General features: G+C 41.9%; 1 protein-coding gene and 1 non-coding gene across 6 annotated transcripts in view; one reads left to right on the plus strand and one right to left on the minus strand.

The window, feature by feature from the left end:
- NUSAP1 (nucleolar and spindle associated protein 1) overlaps positions 1-9190 on the minus strand; it is a 65516-nt gene extending 56326 nt beyond the window's left edge. For 4 of the 5 annotated variants that reach the window (XR_007475908.1, XR_007475907.1, XR_007475909.1 and 1 more), the window contains exons 1-5: positions 9041-9190; positions 7481-7561; positions 2552-2599; positions 2017-2100; positions 40-332 (exon numbers count right to left, since the gene is read on the minus strand). The gene's annotated coding sequence lies outside the window, so the exon portion shown is untranslated. The remainder of the gene's footprint in view (positions 1-39; positions 333-2016; positions 2101-2551; positions 2600-7480; positions 7562-9040) is intronic. The other variant, XR_007475910.1, reaches the window with a different exon arrangement.
- Positions 3766-3873, plus strand: LOC117202934 (U6 spliceosomal RNA). Its single transcript, XR_004485473.1, has one exon. It is a non-coding gene; the product is annotated as a U6 spliceosomal RNA (small nuclear RNA).
- Positions 9191-10426: the final 1236 nt, after the last annotated feature.

Consider the following 10426-nt stretch of genomic DNA (forward strand, 5'->3'; position numbering starts at 1 on the left):
CAAAAGGTAAAGAATTCACAAATATCACCATCTAAGCACCTGTTTCAAATGATATCAGCCTTCAGCTTGTAAAATTATTTGTGATTAAGCAAATTGCAGCAGAAGATGTATATCAGTTGCTTCTTTCTTCCTAGAGAAGTTAGCAGGATGACTGCATCCCAGGGGCTTCTCTTCTTTGAATCTGAGAGGTGGAACAAAAAGAAAAGCAGCCTTTTCCAGTCCAAATCATGAAGGTAAAGTTTAGAGAAGAGATATCCACATTTCAAGAATAGGGAAGGTGGCCCGATCAAAGAAGCAGGACAACCCCACTCCAGGAGACAACATAGAAATACCTGGAAATACAAAATAGATTGAAAACAGGAAGATTAAGATAGGTACTTCTATATGAGCTTACTTTTTAAAAATAGTATTTTAAAACACACAAAAAAAATTTTTTGGATTACATATTGTTTAAAAGAAAATGTCCAACCACACCACCAAATTCAGTATTATCACTGGAAAAGCAGAAGCAGGGGAGCTTCCCTGGTCGCACAGTGGTTAAGAATCTACCTGCCAATGCAAGGGCCATGGGTTCAAGCCCTGGTCTGGGAAGACCTGACATGCCGCAGAGCAACTAAGCCCGTGCGCCACAACTACTGAGCCTGAGCTCTAGCGCCCACGAGCCACAACTACTAAACCTGTGCACCTAGAGCCCGTGCTCCACAACAACAGAAGCCACCGCAATGAGAAGCCCATGCACTGCAACGAAGAGTAGCCCCCGCTCACCGCAACTACAGAAAGCCCGCGCACAGCAACGAAGACCCAACACAGCCAAACATAAAAAATAAAATTAAAAAAAAAAAAAAAAAAAAAAAGAAAAGAAAAGAAAGAAAAGCAGAAGCAGGGACTTCCTCAGCGGTCCAGTGGTTAAGACTCCACCTTTCAATGCAGGGGACACGGGTTCGATCCCTGGTTGGGGAACTAAGATCCCACATGCGTAAGGGTGTGGCCAAAAAAATAAATATATATAAAATAAGAACTAACAAATAAATAAAAAGAAAGAAAAGCAGAAGCAGTAGCCAAGAAACTTATGTAAGTATGATACAAAAAGCTAGAATTATATTAAAACTTGCATTATATAAAATGAGATACACATGTTAATTTTCTCTTATGCAAATGGAATAATATAGTCCATGAAATGATTCTATATAAAACATTTGTGTTGGGACTTCCCTGGTGGCACTGTGGTTAAGAATCTGCCTGCCAATGCAGAGGATATGGGTTCAAGCCCAGGTCCAGGAAGATCCCACATGCCGCGGGGCAACTAAGCCCGCGAGCCACAACTACTGAGCCCACATGCCACAACTACTGAAGTCCATGCCCCTAGAGCCTGTGCTCCACAAAAAAAGAAGCCACTGCAATGAGAAGCCCACGCACTGCAACAAAGAGTAGCCCCTGCTCACCACAACTAGAGAAAGCCCACATGCAGCAACAAAGACCCAACACAGTCAAAAATAAATAAATATTTAAAAATTAAAAAAAAAAAATCTGTGCTTAAAAGCAGTATTGTAGGACCTCCCTGGTGGTGCAGTGGTTAAGAATCCACCTGCCAAACAGGGGACACAGGTTCGAGCCCTCGTCTGGGAAGATCCCATGTGCTGCAGAGCAACTAAGCCCGTGCACCACAACTACTGAGCCTGTGCTCTAGAGCCCATGTGCCACAGCTACTGAAGCCCGCATGCTTAGAGCCCATGCTCCACAACAAGAGAAGCCACTGCAGTGAGAAGCCCGTGCACCACAAAGAGTAGCCCCCTGCTCGCCACAGCTAGAGAAAGCCAGTGTGCAGCAACAAAGACCCAACACAGCCATAAATAAATAAATAAATAAAACCAGTATTGTACTCCAAAGTTGATGCTTAAATACTTAATACTCAAAACCATATGTGTCATCTTACTCAGAATTATCTTCAACTACCTAAGACCAAGAGTGAACAATAAAAATTTTGTAAACTATAAACACAGGTAAAACAATACGTACTGTAGCATGATCGCCAAATGCAAGCGTGTAAAAACATTAGCAGTTCACTGCTGTTAAACATCACACTTGTTAAACTGCAAATATCTGCAAAAGTAAATCAGACAAAAAAAGGACAAATATTGTCTAAGTCCTCTTACACGAGGTAACTAGACTAGGCAAATTCACAGAGAAAGAAAGTGGAATACAGGTAACTAGGAACTGGGGGGGCGGGGGGCTGGTGGCAGGGAAGTGGAGAGTTACTGCTTAATGGGTATTGAGTTTGTTTGGGATGATGAATAAGTTCTGGAAATAGTGGTAATGGTTACAGAACAATGTGAATATACTTAATGCCACTGAATTATACATTTAAATATAGTTAAAATGATAAATTTTATGTATGTATGATAATAAAGAAATAAATCACAGGTGCATATCAAAAGCTTAAATTACTTAAGCTTACAAAAATGGCCAATGGTGACTGGCTGACTAGTCTTCCTAGCCCTCCATTTTTAGTACGTCACAGAGATTCAAAAATACCTCTCAACTCCAAACTGACCTTGAATAACCTCTTCTGGTTGAAGACGAGACAGTTCTGATTCAAAACCTACAAAAGGAAAATGTAAATTAATTCAGAAGGTAAAGAACTACAGAATTTGCATTTGTTATAAAAGCAGCAGAGGAAGTGAGAGAAAAAACTGAGAATATCCACATACAGGCCTTTAGAACCCTACGGAGAACAGAGCTGTTTCATTATATAAGCTTACTCAGGCTAGTTCAAAGCTTGCACCAGCCACTAGACTGTTCTGTAGCTCAATTCTAATGGCCAGATAATTGGCAGTAATGTTGAGGGGGAAAGAAGATACAAGCTAGTCCTTTCCACAAGTAAATATGCTGAAAGAATTCTATATAAACCAAATAAGTACCAAAGAAGTCTTTTAAAAATGCACCTTTTGGGCTTCCCTGGTGGCGCAGTGGTTGACAGTCCGCCTGCCGATGCAGGGAACATGGGTTCGTGCCCTGATCCGGGAAGATCCCACATGCCGTGGAGCGGCTAGGCCCGTGAGCCATGGCCGCTAAGCCTGCGCGTCCGGAGCCTGTGCTCCGCAACGGGAGAGGCCACAACGGTGAGAGGCCCGCGTACCGGAAAAAAAAAAAAAAACACCTTTTTGGGACTTCCCTGGAGGTCCAGGGGTTAAGACTCCATGCTTCCAGTGCAGGAGGCACGGGTTCGATCTCTGAACAGGGAGCTAAGATCCCGCATGCCATGCGGCTTGGCCCAAAAAAAGAAAAAGATAAAAAGCACCTTTTCCTTAATGTCATTTGCTGCAACATGGATGGATGTAGAAATTATCATATTCAGTGAAGTAAGCCAGAGACAGAAAGACAAATACCATATGATATCATTTATATGTGAAACGTAAAAAAAAATGATACAAATGACTTATTTACAAAACAGAAACAGACTCACAGACATAAAAAACAAACTTATGGTTACCAAAGGGGATGGCGGCTAAATCAGAAGTCTGGGATTAACATATACACACTACTATGTATAAAACAGGCAAACAAGGACCTACCATATAGCATAGGGAACTATACTAAATACCCCGGAATAACCTATAATGGAAAAGAATCTGAAAAAGAATACATATGTATGTGTGTATGTATATATATACATACATGTATATAAAAAACGGAATCACTGCTGTACACTTGAAACACAACATTGTAAATTAACTATACTTCAATTTTAAAAATGCACCTTTTCTTGTGCTTGCTTCAGCAGCACATATACTAAAATTGGGAATGATACAGAGAAGATTTGCATGGTCCCTGTGCAAGGATGTCACACAAATTCGTGAAGCGTTCCATATTTTAAATTTATTCATTTATTCATTCATTTATGGCTGCGTTGGGTATTCATTGCCGTGCACAGGCTTTCCCTAGTTGCAGCGAGCGGGGGCTACTCTTCGTTGTGGTGCGTGGGCTTCTCATTGCAGTGGCCTCTCTTGTTGTGGAGCACTGCCTCTAGGCGCGTGGGCTTCAGTAGTTGTGGCTCGCGGGCTCTAGAGCGCAGGCTCAGTAGTTGTGGTGCACAGGCTTAGTTGCTTCGCGGCATGTGGGATCTTCCAGAACCAGGGCTCGACCATGTCCCCTGCATTGGCAGGCGGATTCTCAACCACTGCGCCAACAGGGAAGCCCTACTTTTCCTTTTAATCCATGCATGAAACACTACATAAGGCACTTATGTAAGGTACAATACTTATTATGTTTCTCATGTGTCCTGTCTAAAATGTAACCTCCACCAGGAAGGAACCTGTTTTGTTCACTGGTGAATCCCAGGCACCTAGAATAGCATGTGACCCATAATAAGCACTTAATAAAAATTTGTTGAACAACTGAATAGCAGGGCTCTTAAATATACCTAGCCAACATGAGCTAAAATTTAAATAGACAGGTCCTAGAGTTAGGTGAAGAAAGTACAACTATACACTCTGATCTACAAAACTTACAAATACATTCCTGTAAAGCTGGTGCCTTACTACGCATTTCTGGGTCTCTGAACTCACTTGTTTAGTGCTGTTGATTATACAAAAAATGTAACTTTATATTACAAAATCTGACTTATTGAGAGGATGAAAAGGGAAAATAGGAATTTTCAATGAAGCTCTTGGGCTAGCCAGATCTGAGTCAAATGACTTTATGTAGTAGTCAGCTTCTAAGATGGTCCTCCCTTACTGCTGCCTCCTGGTATTCACACCCTTTAATAATCCCTTCTAAAAATGAACAAGGGTTCACCTATGTGACTACTGTATAATAAAAAATTTGACTGGCCTTTGTCCCTAGAGCGAGACTACAAATTGTTGGAATTTACAGTAAATGAACCAGTGGAAATTAAACAACACACTCCTAAACAACCAATGGGTCAAAGAAGAAATCACAAGGGAAATTTGAAAATATCTTGAGACAAATGAAAACAAAAACACAGCATACCAAAACTTACAAGATGCAGCAAAAGCAGTGCTAAGAGTAATATACAGCTGTAAATGCTTAAATTAAAAATGAAGAAGGATATCAAATCAACAACCTAACTTTATACCTTAAGGAACTAGAAAAATAATAAATAAACCCAAAGCAGCCAGAAGGAAGGAAAAAATAAATATGAAACCAAAGATTGGTTCTGACAGGGTCATGGGAACCCTTGAATCTGCAGCCAGTTGGTCAGAAGTGCAGGTGGCCTGGGGATCCTCCAAAGTGCTGCTGGCATCTAAAGTGAGGGCAGTCTTCTTGGGGGATCATGCCCTTTTGACTTGTGGGGTCTGCATTAATTCCAGATGGTTAGTGTCAGAATTGTATTGCAGTATACTAGTTGGTGTCTAAACAATGACCAACAGAATGAGGAGGAAGTGACAGTGAGTGACTTTTGAGGCAAGGTCATAGATGGGATTGTGGCTTCTGCCTTGCTCTCCTGAATTACTTGTTCTGGGAAAAGCCAGCTGCTGTATCATGACACTCAAGCAGCCCTGGAAGAGGCTGACAGTGGTAGGAATGAGGCTTTCCACAACCAGCATGAATTTGCTAGCCATGTGAATGAGCCACCATGGAATTAGATGACTGCCACCCCAGCTAGTATCTTGACTGTAACCGTGTATGAGACTCCAAACCAGAAACTCTAATAACTCCTGACCCACACAAACTGTGCGAGATAATAAATGTTTACTGTTGTTTTAATCCATTACATTTTGGGTAATTTGTTACACATCAATAAATAGCTCAAGGGCTTCCCTGGTGGCACAGTGGTTGGGAATCCGCCTGCCAATGCAGGGGACACGGGTTCGAGCCCTGGTCTGGGAAGATCCCATATGCTACGGAGCAACTAAGCCCGTGCACCATGACTACTGAGCCTGCACTTTAGAGCCCGTAAGCCACAGCTACTGAAGCCCACGCGCCTAGAGCCCATGCTCCACAAGAGAAACCACTGCAATGAGAAGCCCGTGCACCACAACAAAGAGTAGCCCCCGCTCGCCACAACTAGAGAAGGCCCACACGCAGCAACAAAGACCCAATGCAGCCAAAAATAAATTTTTTAAAAAATTATTAAAAAACAACAACAACAAACAAACAAATGCTGGGACTTCCCTGGCGGTTCAGTGGTTAAGACTCTGTGCTCCCAATGCAGGGGGCATGGGTTCGACCCTTGATCGGGAAACTAAGATTCCCCCATGCCACACGGCCAAAAAAAGAAAAACAAATGCTGGGTTTGTTGGACAGTTTCTGCCCCCAGATGTGGGCTAGACTATACTAATATAGATGTGCTTAAGTAGATTTATTTCCTCCCCATAAATGAAAGCACACTATACAATGTCCTGGGATTCAATATCCTAGGATAAACCAAAATGGAAAAGAATATAAAAAGAATATAGTTATATGTATAACTGAGTCACTTTACTGTACAGCAGAAATTAACACAACATTGTAAATCAACTATACTTCAATTTAAATAAATAAATTTACTCAGTTGAATTTGTGTTATTTAACAGTCTGCCTGGACTTAATTAAGGTTACAATCCAAGCAACAAAGCCTTGGCTCTAAAAGTATATGATAAAGACTCTACCAGCTAAAGGGTATTTATTCCTTTTCCCCTCTTCTTATTCCTTTTCTTAATATTGAAATACATATAGTTGGAGTTTTTCACTCATCTTTCTTCAATTTTTTTTATTGTAAAATACACACAACTTACAATTTATCATCTTAACCCCTTTTAAGTGTTCAGTTCAGTGGTAAGAAGTACATTCACATTATCGTGCAACCATCACCACCATCCATCTCCAGAACTCTTTTCATATTACAAATCTGAAACTGTACCAATTAAATAATAAACCTCCATTTCCCCTCCCTGCAGCCCCTGGCAACCACCATTCTGTCTGTCTGTCTCTGTGATTTTAACTACTCTAAGTCCCTTATACAAGTGGTATACAAGATTTTAATCCTTAAAGCAGTTCAACATTGAATGTTTTTCATATAATACAATCAAGGTATATGACTAAGTAGATATTATGGTTTGAACTGTGTCCTGCCCAAATTCCTATGTTGTCATATGAATACCTCAAAATATGACCTTATTTAGAAACAGAGTCACTGCAGATGTAATTAATTAAGATGAGGTCATACTGGAGCCAAGTGAGCCCCTAATCTGACTGGTGTCCTTATAAAAGGGAGAATTTAGGACATAGACATACACAGGGAGGATGCCTTGTGAAGACTGGAGTTGTGCTGCCACAAGCCAACAAACTACCCAAAGCTAGAAGAAAAGCGTGGAACAAATCCTTCCCTAGTGCCTTCAGGGAGAGATTATACCAATAATTTATAGTCACTTTTTGACGTTCATCCTCTGTCGAAGCTAATGATTTCTTGTTCTACTTCTATCTAGCTATTGCCAATTTGCGTAAACAGTATTTGAAAGCATTAGCCACTATTACTCACTTGCCAAATCCTGAGTTCAGAATTTTGTTTTCTTTTTGAGATGAATATAAAAGCACCTACAAGTCAAGGAAAATGTTCTTCCTGTGATAAGGAAAAATAAAAAGAACATTACAGTAAGGATACAGCCCTCACTTTTGCTGTATGCGTTTATGTGCAAAATTATTCAAATGAACCAAACTAGTCTTAAAAACATCACTATCAAAAACTATTCAGAAGGAACAATCAAAAAGAATTTACTCTCTGCCTGCACTGGCATTAATTTTATAAAGATGTCAAAACTCCTGGAGCAGTGGTTCTCGAGTTTTTAAACACTGTCCCCTTTGAGAATCTGATGATGCTATGGACACTCTTCTCCAGCAAAAGACCTTTGCTTTAGTATAAATGATCACTCCCCTGTTTGTGAGGTAGGAAGGAAGAATGTTCTGTTCCTTTCCTCTGCCCAGTATCTTCTTCTCCTAGATGAAATGAAAAAACTACTCTGGACAAAAGCAACACAAACGTCTTATTTAGAAGTATTTCTTTACCTGGTATTTTCAGCTCTGTTAAATCCAGGGCCAGCAAAAAGCATACCAGACACATTCATTTGTATTCGGACATGTCATTCGAACTGGGCCTAACTAATGTGCCAGTTTTAAATAGGCTTCAACAACTCAGAAACCTTTCCCACAATTTAACTGAAAGGTCGAATGAGGGGTCATAACAACCCAAATTACAAAAAAAGGTATCCCATGAAATTAAACAAGAACCGAACACAAATGCCTGACAGTAGTATACTTTGTAACCCCACCCCATTACACAAATTACTTTATAATAATAATTCCCCAAAGTCTTTCTCATTCTCTCTACAAATATATACATAAATAAAAATTGTACACTGACTCCTTTAGTTCTGGAAAACTACGGTTAATTGTACCTAGAGTTAGCTGAGATTAATGCGCCATTAGGCAACTATCAGGTCATACAAGGACAAAACTGCTTTCACAGATCTTCAAAAAGTTTGAGAGGTGGGAGTGGGAACGAATGCATATAATAAAGGTAAGCAAGAGAACGTACACGATACACAGACTCAAATTAAATCCCAGGAAGTGGGGGAAACCTGTTACACCAAATTTCAAGGTCAAAGGGACAGGGTCACAAAATACTCAGAGCCGCAACAGGCCTCGATTGAGACCCGAGCCTCAGGTAAAACAGTGGACACGAAGTTCGTGAGACGAGGAGCATAAATAAATCAATAAAACAAAGATATTCTTCAAAGATAAACCGATGGCCGACGCAGAGAATGCCACATATGCACAAGCGTGGGTGCAATCATCGGGCAACAAGCCGAAAGCACAAAGGCAGCCAAAGGCAAGGCACTGAGAAGGTCAGTGGCAGGTCGGGTCTGAGTTATGGTGCAACACACCCCCAAAAGTCCGGGCTCCGCCCGGAGGTCACTCACAAGGAAACCCGCGCCTGGCCAAGGCCCGTGCCAGCTGCGGGCAGGCTCCGCGCACTCCGTTCTTCGGACGGCTTGGGCCGCGCCACCTCCTGCTAGTTCCCGTCTTGGCCTTCTCGGCTTACCTCGCACGGGCCAGCAGAAGCACTCGAGTGCCCGGGGTCCGGCCCTCCCCCTGGCCCAAAGGCCGGGGGTCCTCGACGCACCTCACTCCGCCATCTTTGCTCCTCCTCAAGTCCGCCAACCCTGCGGCGGCCGTTTCCACAGCCCCCGCCTCTTCCGCTAACGCTAGTACGGATTGGATAACGACTTGCGCAGGCGCGCTCTTCTTCCGTTGTAGGTTGGTTGGAATGTACGTCAATCAATAGCGCCAGCATCTCTTTTCCGGTCCGTTTTTGCGTCTGATTGGATCTCAGGGTTGAGGTAATAGGGAAAAATGTTCTCGTAATTGTTTCTTAGGGGTGTAAAATTAATTCCGTGTAGAAGCAGTGTCGCTTCGTAGTTAGGTAGTCTGGCTAGGCCGCATGGCAGTTTTAAGCCATCGTTAGCTTAAGCTATAGATTAAACTAATAATTTCATACTCAGGGCCTAGGAGCTTTTAATACTGGGCATAATACGACACCTAGGCAACCAATTTAATAGCTCAACTTTGCCTCCTGACTTTGACCCATTTCCATTCCGAAAGAGCCCAAATGCCCGACTGCTGTTTATAGTTCTGGTCAATGCGCGAGAGCAGATTCGTCACTTTTCTTTGAGGGCCATTCTGCAGAATGTCAAACTGTTATAACTGACAGTCTTGTTGCTTACTACACCCAACTGTAGGAGTACTGAGATTCTTTCTTCAGTGATTCTTCCAGGAAAGGCAGGGAGTGTAATTGGGAGCTCCTCTAACGGCGCGCGACAAGCGATGGGCAGTATAGGTCCTCAAACACCATCAAGGCTGTCATCTGAGCTGCTTCCTAGAAGTACAGATTCCCTACGACTGCAGCTCTCCGAGATCCACTTCCCTAAGTCTTCAGATGAGGCCAAGGAATCTTATTTTTACAGAAGCTTATGATAAAGGACATCTAAACCTACAGCTAATATCACATTTAATGGTGAGACAATACTTTGCCTTTAAGATCAGAAACAAGGTAAGGACGCAGTCTCCCACCACCTCTACTCTACATTGTACTGGAGGGTGTAGCCAGTGTGAAAAGGCAAATAAACAAAAGGCATCCAGATTGGAAGAAATAAAACTGCTTTCATTGGCAGATGACATGATCCTTTGTAGAAAGTCATAAGGAAAACACAGACACAGCAAAAACAAAAACAAAACAAACTACTAGAACTTACATGTTTAGCAAGGTTGTAGGATACAAGATTAGTATACAAAAAATCAACTTTATACTCTACACTAATAACAAAAGTGAAATTAAGAAAACAACTGCGTTGGGAGACTTCCCTGGTGGTGCAGTGGATGGGACTCCACGCTCCCAATGCAGGGGGCCTGGGTTCGATCCCTGGTCAGG

The sequence above is a fragment of the Orcinus orca genome, chromosome 2 (assembly GCF_937001465.1).
Source record: "Orcinus orca chromosome 2, mOrcOrc1.1, whole genome shotgun sequence".
In the NCBI taxonomy this organism is placed as follows: Eukaryota; Metazoa; Chordata; class Mammalia; order Artiodactyla; family Delphinidae; genus Orcinus; species Orcinus orca.